This window comes from Lemur catta, chromosome X (assembly GCF_020740605.2).
Source record: "Lemur catta isolate mLemCat1 chromosome X, mLemCat1.pri, whole genome shotgun sequence".
NCBI classification, from domain to species: domain Eukaryota; kingdom Metazoa; phylum Chordata; class Mammalia; order Primates; family Lemuridae; genus Lemur; species Lemur catta.
The window spans coordinates 32687980-32710054 of record NC_059155.1 but is presented as its reverse complement, the minus strand read 5'-3'; the positions used below and the strand labels follow the sequence as shown (position 1 = coordinate 32710054).

The 22075-nt window shown below is 38.6% G+C and overlaps 1 long non-coding RNA gene across 1 annotated transcript in view; it reads left to right on the top strand.

Annotated features, from left to right (window-relative positions):
• LOC123628702 overlaps positions 1-22075 on the top strand; it is a 187426-nt gene that overhangs the window by 52901 nt on the left and 112450 nt on the right. The window contains exon 2 of the long non-coding RNA XR_006731729.1: positions 5775-5839. This is a non-coding gene — a long non-coding RNA (uncharacterized LOC123628702). The remainder of the gene's footprint in view (positions 1-5774; positions 5840-22075) is intronic.

The window sequence follows — 22075 nt, the reverse complement described above, 5'->3', positions numbered from 1 at the left end:
AGCTAGGACTATAGGTACATGCCACCATGCCCCCCTAATTTTTTGTGCTAAGTGCTTTCCATTAAGTATCTCATTTAGTCATCACATCAACCCTATGCAGGTCCATCCGATAGAAATTTCTGCTATGATGGAAATGTTCTATAATACCAACTCTACTTAACTCTGGTAGCCATTAGCACATGTGAATATTGAGCACTTGAAATGTCTCCATTGTGACTAAGAAACTGAAGTTTTAACTTTAAACAAAGTTAAAACTTCAGTTTCTTATCTTGATTAATTAAAACATAAATAGCCAGTGTGGCCAGTAGCTACAGCACTGGACAATGCTGATAGGAGATATAAATACTTTTATTATTCTCATTTTGCATGTAAGGAAGCTACAGTTCAAAAAGGTTAAATAATTTTCTCAAGGTCACAGAGCTCGCAAATGGCAGAGCATGGATTTGATTCTGAAGCCAGCGTCCTTATCCCTATATTATATGCCCACCATTTAGACTGTGCCTGCTCTTGTTGTATCCAAATCTGTGAAGAAACACTGCTGGTACACTTGCAATTAACCATACAAAGAAACAAAGCTGATAAATACACAATAAAATACAACAGTCATTAAAACAGCATGGCCCCAGTCTGGAAACAGAAGTATGGCTAATGCAACAGAAGAAAAAGCATACAGATATGAAAATAAATGTTTATGTGTTATATTTATATCCATATGTTTATATAAATTGAATATATGATAAACTGGGCATCACAAAAGAATAAGACAAGAAGAGCTGTTTAACTAATGGCTTTGGGAAAACTGTTTTTCAATTAAACATCCATAAGCTCCTAACTTGATACGTTATATGAAAAAAATAGATTTCAAATAGCAGAAAATTTAATTATTAAAGAATAAGCTTGTATAAAAATCAAATCACAGAAAAAAATAGCAGAAAATTCATTTGAGAAACCATCTGTTCGGCGGTAAGTTCTGGAGGAATCATGAAGGAAAAAATTACAGATTTAACTACTTAAGAAATAAAGACTTATGAACAATTAAAATATACTTAGAATAAAAAGGGAAACAGATTTGGGGAATATTTGCAACAAATAATAAAGACAAGGGTGATAATTATATTATCAATAAGTAAAACCTTGAGACACCCAGGAAAGTTAATGGAAAAGAGCATGAACAGACAATTCACACAACAGGGGATGTAACTAGTGAATAAGCTCATGAGGAATGGTCTAAATGGGATTTTTTAAAGAAATACAAATTAAGTGGTGACAAGATAGCATCTTATACCTTTTGAATTAGCAAAAATTTAAGGAAATAATAATTTGTGTTGGAGAGAAGGTGGAAAAACTGGCACATTCCTATGTTGGTTGTGAGGGGCCAGGCATGATGGCTCACACCTGTGATCCCCGCATTTTGGGAGGCTGAGGCTGGAGGATAGCTTGAGGCCAGGAGTTCGAGACCATATGTTGCTTGTGGCAGCTAAAAGTACCTTATTTAGGAATCAGATTTGATGAAGTAATCAGTAACCATAAAAGTGTTTTTTCCCTCTGAATTAATAATCCTCTCCTGAAAATTTATCAGAGGAAAAATCCCTAAGGAAAAATTCACCTCCTTCTACTACCGAATCTTTACAGTGGAGAAAAGGTTATATATTAAATATGTGAAGGTTTTAATTTGTAGAGTTAGCCCTACCATGGAAAGAAAAGGAAGCAATATAAAACACCGAGCCATTAATGGGGGTGGTTAATACACTGTGTGACACATATACTCTGTGGAATATTATACACCCGTTAAAGTGATAATTGACCACTGTGAGGCCACCTGGAAAGTGTTCATAATGGCAAATGAAAAACAGCAGGATATAGATTTGTATCTTGTCTAAACTTTCAACCCTGTCGAGAGGTACACATACATGTGGATCCAGAGTGGAAGGGAACTCAAGAAAAATGAAAACACTCGGTATATTAGGATCATGGGATGTATTTTTATTTTTATTTACCTTTGTCCTATTTTCTGAAGAAATACAGAGTAGAAGTGAGAACACAAACAAGCAGTCACAGAAATGAATTATATTCGTAAAGCATTGTTTCTTGTTGGAAGCTGTCCTTTGTTCTCCCTTTGCCCTCAGACACGTACTCATCATTCTGATGAGCAGCAAGTGATCGGAATTATCCAGCCTTCAGTCAAATATAATATGTAGAAGAAAATACTGCTTTATGCAAGGAGATTTATTCGGTGGTGGTTGGCAAAAGAAAGGATGTACAAAGACTCTGTGTGGGCAGATTTAGCAGAGGTAGTGGAAATTAAAGAGGAGGCCATCTGGTAGAATGTGCTGTGGCAAATTAAACTGCATATTATGAACATGAAATACCAGAAGAAAATCCAAATGTACTGGACTTCAAAAAAGCCCATCTGAGGCACCATAAAACAAATCAACTACAGACTGACAATATGCCGCTCATAAGCTCAGATATGCCCATTACATTCCAGCCAGATTTTACAGACCACATTCAATGTGGGTTTCCTTTAGGGAAAAAAAATCAACAAATTAACACCCCCCCCCCCACAGATGCCTTATACAAAGCTACTGTTTCAATGAATATGGTCAATGCATAATGAACGGGAAGGCATTGGGTTTGGATTTTCCTGACTCACATTTATTAGTGAACTCTGATACCCAAACCAGACAACCAGACTTGGATATGGATAAAGGAAACTGTTTTTCCCTCCCTCCATCCCTCCCTTCCTTTCTCCTCCCTTTTTCTCCCTTTTCCCTCCCTTCCTCCCTTCTTCCCTTCCTTCTTCACTTCATTCCTTCCTTCCTCCCTCCCTCCCTCCCTCCCTCCCTCCCTTTCTTCTCCTAAGCAGTTCACATCGCTGTGCATTAGCTTGCACCTCTGGGATTCTTTATAGTTTCGCTACACTTTTCCCCTCATTTCTTCCTTGTGTTCCTTCAGTGTTCCATTTCCTCTTTATTTTTACTCTGAGGCTCTTTTGAATGCCTCTATACTGCATATTTAGCTATTTCTGCTTTTCCCCACCTTTAATACTTTGATTGCTTCCATTAGAGTTGATAAATTAGTCATGATCCTTGTCTGTATATAGTTCTTCCTGGTGTTTGAAGTCTCTTTATGATAGTTCTGCTACACGTGTGCTTTCAGTGACACTGTAGTTCTGCTTTGGCTTTGGGGGCTGGGTTGGTTTCTTTCTCAAGGAGCTTGATTGAGGAGGGGCACAAAAGCAGTCTAAGTATTTGAAGGACCGTCTCTGGGAAAGGGACTTAGATATTTCCCAAGTGTCTAGAAAGAGCTCAACAAATCCCACCGGGAAGTGGACTCAGGCTATATAAAAGGAATCACCTTGTAATATGGTAGGTCAAAGGCAACGGGTTATTTCCAGGGCCAACATATCTGGGTATGCAGTTTGTGCATTGTACAAAGGCACCTGGCTGAGGAAATGAATGGGAGCTAAAAGGCAGCCCATGCTTTTGCTCACTAAACTCTGTGCTTAATGGGGCTGGTCTGGCCTGGAGTGGGGCTGGGCTGGCCTGGAGAAGGTACCTTTTTGTCTTGTACACAGAGACACTATATGTGCTATCCCAGGGGGAGAACACCTTCTGTCCAGGTCACTTGTTGCAGAGTAAGGGAGAGAATGGATTAGCTTCTGTGCTAGAGAACGTGCTTGTTTTTGTTCCACCATCCCTGTGTTTCCTGGGTGTGCTTTGATTCTACTGTACTGCTGAACAATCCCTTTTTCTTAACTTGTCCATGGCAATCTTGCATCTTCTTATCTCACATATGCTAACAACATCCACATTAAGACTCCCAACTTCCCGGAGATGGATAGGTGCCATCACATACAGTGCTGGATTGAATTCTCATTTCAGAGAATATGTCTTCTCTCTTCTCTTCAAGGAGATCAGCATCCCATTCCTGCCCACCTCCTAGTGATTTGTTAGGAACACATGAAGTAATACAAACTGAAAGCACTTTGAAAACTATGGAGACGTTTTTCATCGGTATCTTTAGATGAGATCCTGTTACACTGAAAAGTCAAGAGACTTGGCTCTCTAGTCATATTAGTTTCTTTCCTAGCAATTAGTGCTTCTTGTTCCACCATCAAGAATTCCCTGCCCACTGCACTTCATCAAACTCTTTGCAGGGTTGACAGGCATACCATTTATTTGGCTCTCAGTGTATAACATTTGGGAGTGAGTCACCCTTTCCTATGTACATCTTGTTTCTCCTGAATATTAATAGATGATAAACTCCTGGAGCCAGGTGTCATGCTGTGTACTGTCTTGGTATTCTCCACAGGACATCATGTAATGCATACTTTTGAGTTGGATTGATCCTTCCTTTCCCCCTTCCCCCCTTCCTTCTGCAAATATTTATTGAGAGGCTACTATATTTCCTTCTTAATTCTAATGAATGAAACAGACAAAAGTTTGCAATCATGGAGCTCTCTATTCTTGTCCAGATCTGCCATTTACCAGATGAGTGTGGCCTTGACAAAATCACTTCCCTTTCTAGACTAAGTGTGTCCTCCTGTGTACACTAAAGGTTTCACACGTTTCCATCTTTCCTTCCTATTATTTTTTTCTTTAACCATCATCTCTACCTTTAATTGCTTTCTTGGTCATATCTTTGTTTTCCATAATTCCAAATATTGAGTCCTGTAAGGAAGATTACAAGGATACACTTTTCCCATGGCTCACCTTTGGTTATTTCTACATCCGTGTTTGCCTAGGTCATTCTTTTTTTTCCACATAAATTTGTGGAGTTGTTTAGCCCAAAGACAGTGGCTGTTGTATTTCTACCTTGAGTGCCCAGCTCACAGTGAGCTCTTATTCAGTCTTTCAAGTATTACTTTAGATTTCCTCCCATTACAACATCAGCCTTCCTTTATTTCCTTTAGTCTTTTGTCCTGAGAGCAGCCCCCAGAGTTACAGCCTCGGATTCTCGAGCTGCAGGAGATTGCCTGTTTAACCATGATAAACACTCAGGAGAAAATTGGGTCTTTTTTCTCCTATAATTTTATTTGTTTAAATCTTGACTGCTTATAGTAAATATCCTCTCAAAGATAATTTCATTTCCAAACAATTTGGTATCTGATTTGACGCAGCTTGAGTGTTTATTTTGGGGATATCGTTTTTCTTTTATAATGAGTTCCCCACAATAGCTTGTTTTACTTTTTGTTTTTTTTTTTTACATCTCCCCCCCCAACCCCCTCGCCGCCCCCTGGCTACCAGCAGGATTGTGGTTAGCTTTCTTGGAGGAATATTAGTTTACTAATAGTAATTGGCTCTTAAGAAACTTGTTCATTGGAAGTAGCATTTAGTCTTTATTGAAAAACAAATAGAGTTTTTACAAAATGTAATTAATTAAAGGAATCTTGAGAAAAGATGATAAATTTACTCCTGTATGATTTTTACAGTGTTTGCAGTCCAGTGATCATTCTCATATTATTTTTCAGTTTCAAGATACAGTAGTGTCCCCTTATCTGTAGGGGATGTGTTCTAAGACCCCCCTCCCCCAGTGGATACCTGAAACCTTGGATGATACCAAACCCTATATATACTATGTTTTTTCCAATACATATATACCTACAATAAAGTGTAATTTATAAATTAGGCACAATAAGAGATTAACAACAAATAATAAAATACAACAATTATAACAATATATTATAGTAAAAGTTATGTAAAGAATGTGGTCTCTCTTGCTCTCTCTCAAAATATCTTATTGTACTCTACTCACCTATTTTTGGACTGCAGTTGATCACAGCTAACTGAAATCGTGGAAAGGGAAAGCTTGGATAAAGGGTGACTACTGTACTAAGGTAAGACTGGTATTAACATATTGTCTGAGCAAGGGAACTAAATGTGTTCTTTTAGAAATGCATACTAATTTTGGTTTAATTATTAAACTGCATTGGTCTAGGGAGATGAAGGTTCTATTTTCAATCCATAATTTATTTAACACATGTCAAGTTTGAATGTACATGAAAACTCTAATAATGGCCTATCTTTGGTTGTTGTTTCTGAGATTCTGTGAGCATTATAATCAGCAATAAGGAAAACACTGACCAGCTCATGAAAACACATACTAGTTGCCTGGCGTGGAAAGGAATGCTTTATTTCAGAAAGTCACTTCTTTACATGATCAAGGAACAGTAAGAGTCATTTTAAACTATTTTAACCGAATTCCAAATGGCAACTGGGATGCTCTCAAGATTTGGGCTATGTCACCTTAGGGAATAAAGAATTAAAGCAGGTCCAACAACTTCACAAGTTTCCAGTTAGTAAATGGCTAGGAACAGTTTATTATTGTTAATTTTATTGAATAAAAGCCAGTTATTTCATTTTCATACATCATACCTTCTCCAATCCCCCAATCCCAGTGGATTTTGTATTGCTATAGCAGTTTGTTTATTTTATTCCATCAGTCAGTAAACAAATATTTATGGCATGCCTACTGTTTTCCAGACACTATATTAGGCACCAGGGATATATTGGTGAATAAAACAGACATGGTTCCTGCTCTCATGAAACTTACAATCTGGTCTCCTTAAGCAAGTCATTTTGTTTCTCTGAGCTTCAATTTCATCATCTGAAAATAGGCATAATGCATACATTGAAGGATTGTTGTGAGAATAAAATGAGACCATGTCTATAAAGCACCAGCATGGTATTTGGCACATAGGATATGATAGAACCTCAACAAACGATAGCTCTTACAATGATTGTGAGTACTGGAGAGCCTCTGTCTCGGTGAATGGATTGAAAAGCTATTGAAGATCTTCTGGGTGGAGATTCACCCCTTGGGATAGCTCTACTTAGTTTGTGGGTGGGAAAATTTGAAGGTAAGAGGCTACCATGGTTGAACTTTTCGTACGTGGGCATTTTTAACTCAGTTCAAATACATTTGAATTGAGAGAGCAAAGTACATTTAGCATGAAATTTCTTGAGCTAACCACAGGAAATTTAAAGATGACTGTTTTCTCTAGCATTTTGGCAATTATCAAAAGGCCAGAGAGAATGAGCAATTCACTTTTCAGCTGCCAGGAGTAAGGGAGAACAGAGAAGAGATCAAATGATTTGAAATTATTCATCTGTGTTAGAACACATCAAAACAATTCTAGCTGTTAATTTTAGTCAGTTGAGTCAGAAGCAATGGTAAAGGTTGGTAAAGGGCATAACAAAACAACGTTATTTTTTTTTCCACAATGAGCACTTTAAGTGGGTCTTTTTGAAGAGTTTATAATGTAAAAGAAATAGTCTTACTACAATTTTTAGAAGTGTCTATTAAAATTATTTTAATTTATTGTCATATTATTGTAAATAGGAAGGGACCACCAATTCATTATGATTTATTTCCAGATTCATGAGTCCCACAATAAGGTACACACCTGTGATGGTTTATGCTGTTTAAAAATTTTTGCACATATTTCATTCTGTCTAGTGGTTTAGAGATTATAATCTCTATTTCATAAGTGAAGACACTGATGCACATGTACTTATCCAAGATCCTCCTGTTTTCTAGAGGCAGAGACCAGAACTAGAAACACAACTTTTCTTATTCCACAGCACTTGACTTTTGCTCTTCCACTCATATTTACATGAGTAGGTTACTATCCAAATTCTTAAGACAGATGCGCAGTAATTAAGTCTGAGTCCCCTCAAACAAGATATCCATCTATAAAAAGATGGGTGTTGTAGGACCATGAAGATGGCAGTCTTAAAAAAAATCTCAGCAAAGAATAGTGTTGTGACTAGCAATAGAGTGAAAGCTGTGAGAATTGCCAGATTCCAAAATGCTGTTAAACTGATCTGCTGGTTCCCTGTCCAAATGGGGAAGTAGGGTTGTATTGTTTTGGATATTTGTTTGTGCTTTTGCTGTACCTTAGTGCCTGAGTTGCCCTTGAGCTCCTGCTTCATGCCTCCTGCAGTGCCAGCCTGAGGATCATAATGCCCCCATCCCAGTTCACTCACAATTGCACTGTAGGACTTGATGGAAAACATCAGAAAACTTGATGTTTTGGGGTAATAATGGGTCTAGTTCTTGATTATTCATAGTCTGATTATCTTTATTGGGGAGTATTCTGTCTCATTTTGCTTTCTGCTCTCTGAATACCTACCTTTTACCTTTGCAAGCTCCAGACTCAAAGTTTGGGTAGAATTTGAGGTCTGAGGATGGAATGAAAGAATTTTACTTTTTATCTTACAGCTCATGCAGGTGGAATAGTTTAATGAGGAAGGGGCTGGCACTTTTGGCTATGGTGTGTTGGGAGGTTGTAGATTTCAGTTACCTATGGTCATGCTGTCCTGCAGGACTACAAATTATGAACAGCTGGCTATAAATGAACGACCAACTAAATCTCCAGTTGAAGTTACGTAATGTCTCCAGGATTGCAGGGATGATCACAGACCGGAAGCAGAGCCTGGGGCTGTCAGCTGCATGTTGGCTGCCCATTCGGAACCCCTCTCCCACTTTAATCAGAACCCTGATACTTAAGGGACTGAACTAGCTGTGGCATCTATTTATCCATTTTATATAATGGCTTTAGGTAACTACAGGGCCATAATCTGAATCCTATACTGGGATGGGTCCCCAGGCTTATTAATTGTTGACAGAATAGGAGAAGTCTTTGACACCTCTAGGTTCATTAGAGACAACTGAATGGATTTATACCAAGGAAATCACCCTTGGAAACTCAATGAATTTCTATGGGTGGATAAAAATGCAAATAGGCAAGGATGAAACTTCAGATTTAATCTGCATCTGCTCCAAGAATATTTTGTTATAGTACTGCCTGCCCTACATCCTGATTGAAAAGGTAAGTTACATACGTATTTATATTGTCTTTCTGAAATGGATTAGAAGTAGGACTGGAAATCAGAAGCTGGGAATGATATACAAGGGTTTATAAAGGTAGACCCCAATAAATGGAATTTACTATGATCATTTTAAAATATAGAGACAATGTTGTGTTTGTGCAACATATATTATTATACATAATGTTAAATGCCCTCTTCAGTTACTCCTACCCCTTGCTGCTGACACCGCTGCAGTTTTGGGGTGCTAATGTAGGAAAACAGGGTGAAAATTTCCAGAAGTGCATCTTTTCAATAGTGAAATATAGATCATTGTTTCACAATCTCTTTTAATGATCATCCCCCTAAGGAGGAAATTAAATTCAATTTAAATGATCCCTAACAAAAGAAATTAAATACCAAGGAATAAGATGGGGGGTGTAGTATTGGATGTGAAGGGCAACAAACCACTGTAATATCTAACATTTGTTTTCACTCTCCTCGAGAACCAAGTTTTTTCCCCTTTTGGGCAGTAGTGCCCTTGTTGAAAATGTATGATATAGATCTGTGAAACCAGAGAATTTATGAAGTGGTACTGAAATTGTGTCTAATTATGGATATTGTTTCCATCACCCACCTTAGTAACCTCCAACAGGAGGGCAGTAATGTCAGTTAAATTCTTGCTATATATTAGTTATTTCTCATGCATTGTTTAATTTAATCCTCACAACATTGAGGTTGACAAGTTAAGTGATTTTCCCAAACTCTCAAACTCAAGACAGTGTCAAGCCAGGGTTTGAACTCAAGTCTTTCTGATGCCAGAGACTAGGACCTTTCACTTTTCTTAAAGGAGGCATTGTATGGTGTGTCTCTGTAGAAAGGACATAAAGGTGAGTGTTTATTTCTGAAGTTGATTTTGGAGTCTCTGGATTGTATTTTGGCTAGCCTTGGGTAGAATAGAAAAGAGAAATTTGGTTAGAACTAAATTTTCTCTTTTTCCTCACCCCTTCCCTCAATGGTTTGTATTGTGTTTCTAAGTATAATATGGAAATAATCTTAGCTTCTTGATATGTGCTGAGGCCCTAGGAACTCAGTGACTTGTACACATTGGATAAAGTTAATAATACATTCATAACACAGATTTTCTAAGTCTTATACTAATCTTTACAGAGATTAATGGTTCTACATTTTACCAAAAATAGATCTGCAATTGTGAAGTTCGAAGAGGACAATTCCTGGCAGAGAGTGTTAGGCAAGTAGAAGAATTATGATCATTTGCACGGCATTGGTAAAGAAAGGGAACAATAAACTGATTTTTGACATGCTGTGCTTGAGAAGTCATGCTGCACATAAAACCAAACCGAGATGTTCTGACGTAGCTGTAGGGAGAAAGAATACATCAGGTTGTTTTCCACACTAGAGTATGTGATGTGGTGGTAGTGTGTGTGTGTGTGTGTGTGTGTGTGTGTGTAGATGTAGAAAAATAGCTGTTCCTTATTTGGACTTTAGCCTTCATAGTCAAAGTAAGTTATGTCCACACATCTGTATGTGTGGACTTCCCACTTGTGCTCTAACAGAAGTTTTCTCTTTAACACCTCCACCTCCAACCCTTTCTCTCTTCCCAGTGGGCTGTGTGGAAGTAAACCAAATTAGGAATGCTTGGTCCCAGAGTAGTTAGCAACCAATTAGTAGGTGCTCCTCTCATTTTAGACAAGAAGAAATTGAGATTTGCAAAAGTCACACTAACTGGGGTTCAGATTGCCTGACTTATACTGGTGTATCAATTATACTGGTATCATTGTCTGTCTGCCATCATTGTTTCTGACTCTTTGCTTCTTAGAAAAATAGGGTGTGGGAAAATATGCTGGCAGCTTCTTCCGATGGTCAGAGACCAATTCTGGACCAGAGGTAAACTTTAAAGAGAATAAAAAGTAGAGAAAGTTGGCTCACTAGAGCATGTCATTCTTTATATAATAATATTGGTTACAATGTGGGCTTAAAAATGAAGATTTGTCTTGTAAAATATTCTAAAAATAAACTTTTTAGGGAATATTATAAAATCATATACCATACCTTTCCCCAAACACAAAGGACCACTGAAATCTGACATTTGCTTTCTTGGATGCCAAAAGTTGCCCCATCTTTATGTAGAAAATGAGGAAGCATTTTTTTTTTTTTTTTTTTGAGAGGGAGTCTTGCTTTGTTGCCTGGGCTAGAGTGAGTGCCGTGGCGTCAGCCTAGCTCACAGCAACCTCAAACTCCTGGGCTTAAGCGATCCTACTGCCTCAGCCTCCCGAGTAGCTGGGACTACAGGTGTGAGCCACCTTGCCCAGCTAATTTTTTGTTTCTATTTTTAGTTGACTGGCTATTTTTTTTTCTATTTTTATTAGAGATGGGGTCTTGCTCTTGCTCAGGCTGGTCTCAAACTCCTGAGCTCAAGCAATCCTCCCGCCTCGGCCTTCCAGAGTGCTAGGATTACAGGCGTGAGCCACCGCGCCTGGCCGAGGAGGCATTGTTAATGGGTGGAGAGAGAGCTTTCTGTTAGGAGCTGGTTGACTTGGGTTCTAACTTGTTTTTTCCCTAGACATGGTATGTGACCTTGGTCAAGTCACATTGTCTCTCTGGACTTTGATATCCTTTTCTATAAAATAAGAGGGTTGAACTAGATGATTTCTAAAGCACTTCCCTGTTCTATAAGTCTCTGCAAGTAGGAAGATGAATGGTTTGCAGTCCTATAATGTTTAGATGGTTAAATACTGCTGTTTTCTAGCTTCTGTGTATCACTCTAAAAGTTTTCTGATTTATCATAAGCCATTTTGTATACAAAGGTCATTTGATAGATAGCATACCTTTGGTTGATGGGAAATATGTATCAAACCTTATTATTTGTATATTAGATAAAGCAGTCTGCTGACATTTGTAATGTCACCAAGTGAGTAATTTATAAAATCAGTATGCCCCACTGAAACATTTCCACAGATATTTTACTTAATTGAATACTTGGGTTCTGCTGAGAGTGAATGCTGAATATTATTGTGTTTTTTTGTGTTAATATTTGCAGTACAGTAAGTTTACCACCAGTAGGAATGGTTGATATTGTTGGCATAACCCCTATGATCTAATGTAGGCTTCTGTGACTATAATCACTTTGATTTGAAAAGATAGTTGTGTTTGGCTGGCAACCTCCCCACTTGATATTTTCTGTATACAATTCTTTGTCTGGCTCCTGAAAAGCCAGCAGTACAGTATGTGTAGTTAAAATACCTTCTGCTTCTTGCATCCAGGTTTTTGACTGTGTCTTTGTATTGTCAGCGGGAGGACTGGAGAGTTAATATGCTGTGTTGCCTAAAGGAATAAAAGCAAAAATTATTTTTGCAATCAAAAATCACCAGAAAGAATTTATTACAAATTATAAGAGAGAGAAAAAGCAGACACTAAACAGATTTTTATCTTTCTTTGCTTTTTGTTGTAGTGGTTTGCTGAGCTTCATCAGTGTTTAATGAAGAAGGAAAAAGAGAACCTCTCCACACCAATGCACTGGAATTTTATCTAGTTATCACTTTTCCTTCCATGGATACCTTTTTTTTTTTTTTTACTAGCTCAAGGATAAGGAGATTTTTCCTCTTTTAAGATATGCTTTATAGGAACCTGGGCACATTTGAGTATGTGATAATTTGGCTACATTGATCTGCATTATTTGGAAGGCAGAGAGGACTCTGTAAACATGCGTCTTTCTAATCATGGCCCTTCTATCAATTTGCCCGTGACTGACCTGTGCCGTCATTGGGATGTTGGTGTTGCTGGTGTTTAGGGAGAATCCTGTTTCCAGAGTTGGACAGCTCTGTATTCCTATTGCTTTAGGGTTTCCTACTAGAATGCTGTTGGCTTTCAGGTACAGGTTCCAGTAAGGATTCTTTTAGAGTCTGCATAGAATTTTCTTGACAATCTGTGTGATTATAAGCTGTATATACTGGGCTCTTTACTTGTGTTTGCAAGTGAAGAGACCTCCTATTTGCAGTCCCCAAGAGTCCATGGCATGCATCTATGAAAATAGCCCAGTGACAGCCAGATGAATGTGTGCTGAGCACCACTGAGGCCAAGTGCCAGGAAAGTAGAAGGCACCACCCTGTGGAAGAGGGCCAGGAATACTAAAGGACACTACTCCTTTGAACAAAAAAGATGTGGAGAATGGTTGTCTTTGTGTTTCCATTTGAGTTGGTGTTGGACATGTACTATGCCAAGCCACGTCCTATGACAGGCTTGTTGCCATCCACTGTACCCAGCAGGGGTACATCTCTGGGCATGGAGGCAGTGCTGAGGGAGGCAGGTTGGACGATGCTTCGTTTTTTGGTTATCAGACAAACCATATGCCTTTCAAAGGTCCAGTGAGAACAGATGATCTGTATGATCCCATGTTAAATACAGTACTGGGCAAGGTAGGCATCTTCATTATACGTGCTTTAGTGTACTGCGTTCTCATCCTGCTTGGAAAAGAGCACAGTGCTGGCAGCATTCTGTTCACTTGCTTGTTAGAATCCAGGGGCTGGAAGAGCTCTTAAAAGTCATCTACTCCACCCACCCACCCCCATATGATGCACCAGCTGTTTCTACAACCAAGTTGTCATCTTTGCGTATGTATGATGCGCTCACAGAGAGGCCCCAGATACATTCCATAGATCAAATAGAAATCTTCTTCCCCATTGGTGCTAATTGGGCTTCTTGGAACCACACAAAACAAGTCCAATTGTTCTTCATTATGCCAGCCTTTCAGACTTTGGTGTGATATCCCACTCCTACCCTTTTTAGTGCCCTCTAATGCAGTAAAGATGAAGTAAAGAAGAAGAAAGGGATGCCTTTGAGATAACTGGAGAAGGGCATTCCTTTCTGTCTCAATCACAGTGAGGTTGAGTAACCTCAATTACAGAAGACTTGGGGGATAGAGTGAGAAGTCGTACAACCATTCCTCTGATAATGTGAGTTTGATTCTTTCTCTCTCTTTTAGTCCCTCTGGTAGAAATAGGCTCCAGTTCTTCCATATTCCTCTTAACAATATTTGGATATGGTCTCACTAGTGTTTATTATCTCCCTCATCTTTATACTCTACTTCGATTCAACAATGGAGCCCAAGATCCTGTTAGTTCTTTTGGTGACCTCACCATACTGGAGATTACTATTAAGCCTATAGTCGACAAAAGTTCTAACTGTTATTTTTTGTGCTTACTCTAAGCCAGTGGTTCTCAACTGGGTTTGATATTACTATCCCTCCCCCTTGGCCCCAGGACAGTTAGCAATGTCTTGAGACATTTTTATTGTTAATGGCTTTGGGGAGGATGTACTACTGGCATCTAGTGGGTAGAGTCCAGGGATGCTACTAACCATCCTACAATGAACAAGATAGTCCCCCGCCCCCCAAACAAAGAATTATCTGGCCCAGTATGTCAATAGTATCAAGGTTGAGAAACCCTACTTCAAGCCACATGTGTCTATATTTTTCAAAATTGTTTCTCTGTACTTGTGAAGGTAGCTTTGTTGACCCAGGTCAGGAGCTTACATGTATTCCTATTTAATTTCATCTGTTAATAGTTAGATATCACACCTCTATTGTGTGTTAGGATCTTGGATTGGCCAGGTTGATACACAGCATCAGCCAGCACAGCTTCATGCATGACCTTCTGTTGCTTCAGAGAAATTTCTTCTTACCTAAAGCAAATTTTCCTAGATTCATGTGACCTTCTCCGGCAGGTGGACTGATGATCATTAGGAGGTGCTGTGCTTAGTTTCCTTTTTTTACTTTTTTGGTACTCTCAAACTTCCCTAATAGAGAGCTAGTGTGATCCAGAATGGCATTTGTATCTTATCCCACCCGGTAGGATTAGCAAGAGAGAATTTAGCTAAGCACCACTGCTCTGCAAATGAAGTCTCCAAATGCCACATCAGGAGATGGAATTGTATTGACCCTCTTAAGCGCCTGAGGGGAAAAACAAGGATGCCTAGATTGTTGCTTGGCAAAACCCATTCACTCCTAGTACTATTGCAGTGATATTAGTTCCACATGCCTAGACAGAGATGGAGAATCACTGCTATTGGTAGGCAGACCCTGCTGTCTCCAGTGGGGTCTGTTTTGAGGAAAACTTTCTTGCCTCTATTCTGATTTCTGCATCAGGCTGAACAATGCTCCACTTGCTGGCTTAATGATCATGTCGTCTCCACTGTTGGTCAGAATCATAGGACTCTCATTTCAGCTGCCAATTATATTGTATCCTGCAAACCACATAAGGTGAGCTTGATATAAGGGTCCTACTAAGGCAGTTCTGATGCCTCATTTGCTAGAGATGAAATGTTCCACTTGAATGAAATTACCAGATAACTAAAGTGTTTTGGTTCTAAGGGACAAATATGAAATTTTTGATTCTCCAGTAGAGCAGAGGTCAATAAACTACAGCCAAATCCCCCCTGCCTCCTATCTTTTTATGGCACACTAAGAATGGGTTTTACCTTGTTAAATGGTTGAAAACTGTCAAAAGAATATTTTGTGACATGTGAAAATTTTGTGAAATTGAAATTTCAGTGTCTATACAAAAAGGATTATCAGAACACAACCATACTTGTTTACATGTTATCTATGCTGCTTTCTTGAAATAAAAGTAGAGTTGAGTAGTTGTGATAGGGACTGTATGGCCTACAAAGCCGAAAATATTTGTTATCTGGCCTTTTACAGGAAAAGAAGGCCAGTCTTTGGTCTAGAGCATAATTTGTGCAAAGGAACCTTCATTTTGTGACTTTTCATCTGTTGGGGGCTGAGAAAATAAACTTCTTAGGAATAACATGTTTGATGGGAGTCTTTTGGTGTCTGACTCAAGGAAGGCAATGAGGAGAGTTTTGAGACTGCTAAATAAGGCATCTATTTCTGTATATGAAATCACAGTCTTGGAGCTGGAAGAAATATTTTAAGAAGCTCCCTGAGTTTTCTGGGCTGGGGGTTTCTGGATTTTTCATACGCACACCTAGTAGCCTCTCAACCTAGAGTTCTAATGTTCATACACATTTTGAGGATTGTCTCCTTTTGACTAACTCTGAGAGTTGGTCAGCTGTTCACATTTGTTCAGCAGAAGTCTTATGTACCTCCTATGTGCCAGGTGTAAGTGTGGAGACCTTTTCCAGAGCTTTTACTATATGTCGAATTTAGGGGGCTTCTACCTTGATTTCTTTGCAATTAACCTGACGTTAAATTATGTTGTTCTCTTTTGGCTTATGGCCAGTTGTCTCTCTCATATACATAGAGATTTCAGAAAGCTAAGTTTTAAATTCCAGCTGCTTGTATTATACGCATACACATGCAACACATACATACACATATATGATTGATGTTGAGAAGATATCCTGAGATTTCTTCATCAATATAATTTTTATCCTTATGATGCATCAGTGATTGAATCTAAATCAATCTCTATATACATATATATGTCTGTATATAATATATAGAATACTCAATTATGTATAATGTATATGATCATATGTTATAATTATACATATGTATTTCTATAAAATTTATATTTATAATTTCCCCAGAACCTTGAGTTTAAACCGTAGAGAGATGCTATCATAATACCCAGAACATTTTATTTTAGTGTTCATTTAGGATACTAAGACTATAGTTTATTCTCGTTTGTATCCTCAGCATGAAGTAAAGTGCTCAGCATAGTAGATGCTCCTTAGATGATTATTGCATTGAACTATATTGACTTTAATTGAGAGAATAGCCTTGAGATTTCTTCATCTATCCAATGTGTATCCTTAGGGTTAATCAGTGATTGAGACTCGATCTCTGTAATTTCACCAGTATTGTCAAAAAGCATGTTTATGCTCGATCTGCATCAGGTTGCAATGAGGGTGTTCATTGCACTTATGGAGTCCCTTTGGGCGTTGGGACAGAGCCAAAGGAGTAAAGAGTGGTTGACTGGGGAGTCAGTGGATTAGCTGGAGATCACCCTGCTGACAGCTGCCCTGGCTGAGCACCCCATTTGGAAGTGGAGTTGAAGGGAGAGGAAGTAGTGATGCTAAGAGAAATGGGAGAGAAAGATGAGGATGAAATAATTAGCTAATGAAGGTAGGCCCTTTATTAAATTTAGATCCAGAGCTTGGGTCCAAAACTTATAGTACATGCCCAGTAAGATGAGAAATGCTATTATTTGTGCTGCAGATGAAGACCTAGAATACAGGAGGATCATGGAATATCCAGGATGGAAGAGGCCTCTTTTTCAGCTCTTTAGATCAGGGGGTCTTAACCTGGGGTTAGTTCATGGATTCCCGGCAAAAGCTATGTGTCCATGTATTTTTCCAGAGAAGAGATTCAGAACTTTTGTTATTTTCCACTGGATGAGTTCAGGAAACTCCCATCATCCCCACCTCAAAATAAGGTTAAAAACTACCTCTCTAGAAGATGTGTGAACTCTCCACAGGGACTTTGATAAACAATTATTGACCTATCTCATTTAAATCTTTCAGGAAAGGTGAATGTGTATGACTTCATGACACTGCACAGCTGGAATTGCTGGGAAGTTATTTTTCACATTGAGTGGAAATTTGTCTCTGTGTAATTTTCCCTGAATTCATTTTATTAGTTTGTTTCTGCTCCCTAAAGTAACTGATAATAAGTTCCACCCCTCTCCACGCTGCAGTCCTTTGATTATAAGAACACAGCTTTTATGCCTTCCTTAAGGTGACTTCTCCAGGCAAAAGAGCCTTTCCAAATTTTTCTCATATATTCGTGGTTTCCAGACTCTTCCCCATGTTAGTTGTTTTGTTTTTGTCCCCCATAATGTCGTGGCAGCTAAAATCAAAGATAGCATTTCAGAGGTGTTTTGACCAGCATGAATGAGAATGTTATCATCTCTCCCTTGTTCTAGATAATATATTTTTACTAATGCTGAATCGATTAGTTTTTCTGATAGCCACTTGCACTGCTGAATCATAATGAGCTGACTGTTGATTTATCAGAATCTCCTCCAACCTATGTTTGAAGGTTTGGTTTATGGATCTATTTATACCCACATTTCTAGATTGAAAATAAAAAAGAAGATATTACATTGATGCCCGAATCAGGGCAGCTATTCACATGTATATAGATGAGTAAGTTTTCCTTTAGGAATTAAAAAAAACCTCATTTACCTTTATATATATATATATATATATATATATATATATATATATATATATATATATATATATTTTTAGACAGAGTCTCACTCTGTTGCCTGGGCTAGAGTGCCGTGGTGTCATCCTGGCTCACAGCAACCTCAAACTCCTGGGCTTAAGCGATCCTACTGCCTCAGCCTCCCGGGTAGTTGAGACTACAGGCATATGCCACCATGCCTGGCTAATTTTATATATATATTATATATATATACATATATATATATAATATATATATATATATACACACACACACATATTTTTAGCTGTCCAGATAATTTCTTTCTATTTTTAGTAGAGACGGGGGTCTTGCTCTTGCTCAGGCTGGTCTCGAACTCCTGACCTCGAGCGATCCACCCGCCTCGGCCTCCCAGAGTGCTAGGATTACAGGCGTGAGCCACTGCGCCCGGCCTACCTTTATATTCTTGTTGCTTTGCAAAATACTGAAGAAATCTTGATGTTTTCAGAGCAAACACCAAAACCTATGTGAGTGGTACAATACTTAAGAACAATATTCAGACATGAAAATGTATAAGTGACTTATTTATTACATGATAAATTATTTGATTTTTTGAAGGAATGTTAGCATTTTCATATGAACAATCTGGAAATATAGTCACAAACACTACTAGTTCAGGTAGCATTCAGAACTTTTAAAGGATATATTAATTATGAAGAATTTATTTGCAGCAAAAAACTGGTCACTTGCTATTTATACAATGAGGAAGACAGTGTGAGCCAAGTAGGAGCTAGATATACCTCTTGTCAACAGATGCCAAAAGAGGTGACTGCCATTTGGGGCTGCCCGGAATGCAACTGAGCTGAGAAGCCCATTGTGTGGCATGTATTTACAAATCACTGTAAGTAACAAGCAAAAGCATCCTGGTGTAAATGTGTGGTGGTTTTTACCCCTTAGAGAAATAGGATGGTTTCTTAACATCATTTTCTTATAAATGCATTGCTGTTAAATCAATAGCCATTCATCAAGATACTTGTAGTGGAGCTAGAGATCTCCCTCTAGTCCCAAGTCTATAATGAATCGTGGGTAAGGATTGGACAGGCTTAAGCATCCCTGGCATGGTAGGACTGCCATGCAGGAATAGAGTCAACAGGATCCAATTCCCACATGGGCTGCCACTGTGGGATGCATTGATTACCAATGAGGGTATTCTACTGTGTGCGTTAATCCAGGAAGGCTCCTGCCTTCATCTGCAGAGCCATTGTAACCAGTGCAGGGTGGGGGAGGGAAGAGAGCAGGTCAGCCTGGAAGTGCTGTTTCCTCTTTGTCCTCCTCTCTTGGGATTTTCTGGGAATTAAAAGGAAAATATTTTCTTGATAGTTCGGCAAAACATTTAATTAGAGGTAGTAACGAAAAGTCATTACAGCAGCACAATGCGTTTGTATTATGAGTTAGAATTAACATATTTAAGGGTACTTGCTCACAAGCTGTATGGTGATTAGGGACCAATCTACTGAGCATGAAAATAAATATATAAATGAAACCGCTGTGTGAAAAATGAATGTGCTGAAGTTAGGCTGCATATAATTGCTACAATATCAAAATTGAGCATATATGGTGCCCACAGAGAGGCGGAAAACCTTGTCAGGGAGAGTTTGCCAGCCGGAGCTGTAGTTTGTGGCTCTGCGTGGAATCAGCTCAAAGCCCAATTTGGCCGCTGGAAAGCGGGAGGGTGAGCTGATGTGTTCAGTCAAAACTAGTTGATGTAGTGACTGAATTTCTCAAGTGTTTTTCCTCCCTTCATATAGACAAAACCTCTAAATTCACTGGGTTGGATTTTTTTCTAACCTTTAATCATTTGTGTTTGCTATCATGTCTTCGTAGCAGGTTTCCTTAACCCAATTTCTTTCATCTTCAATCTTCTTAGACTTTAAAAGCTAGAATTACTTCATCTCTCCTTTGATCTTCACCTGATAGGCATGTCAACTGTGTCCATCAGTTTCACTAACCTATTTCTATGAAAACACCAGAGAAAATGTTTAACTTAGGATGGTGGGCCTATAGGTTATAAAAATAATTGGCTGATTTACTTGTAAAAAAACTATACTTTCTAAAAAGAAATCAGTAAACCCGGTGTTTTGTCTTTATAAAATGTGATATATGGTTGCTTGCTTTTTCCACTTTTCAACTGGTTGTTCGGGTATCAAGTGAAGCTTAATTTTGAGAATCGTCACAGCAGGGTTTTCCACATTTCATATGGTAGGTGACCAAGCCTACTACTGAAGCCAGTCCTCCTTCAGTTTACTCTTCATTTTATTGGGAGCCCCACTGCCAGCAAGAAAACTCCTTGTCTAATTCTGATAATAAGTATCATCGCCAGCAAAGCCTCCCCTCCCTGAACTCCATCATCAGTATCATGCCTGTGGCTTCTCCCTACAGAAGGGTCAGTGGTACCTCTGTTGCCCCTTTGATTCCCAGAAGGGATATTTACAAGATGCAAAAGGTCTTCTACAGAGGAGGTGCTAGAGTGGTATTTGTGGAATATATGAAGGTCCAAGGGTGTAGCAGCTAAGCAGTATTTGTGCTGATTATAGACACTTTCTTGGTTTGGGGAAAAAACTCCCGATAAAAGGAGCAGTCTCATTGGAGGAGGCCTTTGGAGAAATGAACAATAAATGTACCAGGCTTCTTTGGAGTTCTCTGAGAGCTGGTATGTCTCAAGTTTCTACCATGGTTCTACAGAAGAGTACAACCTCATCATTTCTCGTAAAAATAATTGAGAAACTGAGTTTCTTTCAAAGTCTGAAATTGGGTGAGTGTTGAGATCATGTGATTTCATTTCCTTTGTCAGGGCTTTCTCACCATTTATAATGAGAATTTAAGAACAATTTTGTTGCCCTTGAAAAAAAAATAAGCTCTGTAAGCCTATTGCTTCTACTGACCCACCGCAGTTTTAAAATTGCTTTGGGATTTTTATGAACCACCCCTGTGAAGTTAATGAAAAACAAACACGGTATGCATTATATATGAGGGAAATATAAAATGTTCAACATGACCACTTTTATCATTAAGGACAGGGAACATACTGCTTGATTTCAGAATAAGTGCTAATATTTATGCATTTTTGTGCCTGCACATATATATTAGAATTGACTTCAGTTCCTACGCATGGCCACATAAGGACACAATGACTATAGAAATAGCAAAGTAGAAAGAGGGAAAGGGGGAAGGGGAAGAGAAACAGAGAGTAAAATGAATATTTCATAAGCTCCCAAAATGTGTCAGGCACTGTGCTAGGCATTTTCACATACATAATTTCATTTAATGACAGCATCTTTGTAATGTACATGCTTTTAAAATCCCAATAATATTCATAAAAATATGTTAGGTACTTTTCTTAGAGAGAGAGAGAGAGATGATGAGACAGAGGAGGAAGAGAAGAGGAGGATGGGGAGGAGGAAGACACAAAGCTTGCCTCATTTTAAAATGTTTGAACTTGACCTTGGGAACCTGCATTATTCATGTCATTATTCTAATTCTCCCCTCCACTGCATCCAACTAAATTCAATTGTTAAATTAATTGGATGGTTTGGGGTATAGTATCAAATGAGAACTAAGAGATACTTGTTTCGTAGTCAGGAGCAAAGGATTAGGCCCAGTTCACAGCTCTTGTTAGCGCTGCAGAGGCTCTAATCTGAAGAAGATACCCATTTGCAGACCCACACTTCCCTGGGGAGCTTTTTTTACCCTCCTCTTCTGGTTCTTGATCAATTCTTGCTTGCTATAGTGAACAAATAGTGGTGGGAGGTGGGATGCTCCTCACACTTGACGTGTCATTTGCCACTGCATTTTTCAGCTCATGGTATGGAAATATAGACCCACTTTTTCCACATTCAAGTGTGATTCAGAAAAAAGAAAGCCCTGCAGTCATTTGGAAGTAATACATGTCCTTTTGGAACTTCTGTGTATGTCCTTACTTAGTGGGGGAAAAAAAAATCAAACCCAACTAAAAATGATAAAATATTAAATTCAGTGTTGCCAAATGGAGTGTAATTCCAATTCACATATTATAATTTATAATTCTGGGTCCTAGGAGCCAAGGCCCCCTTAG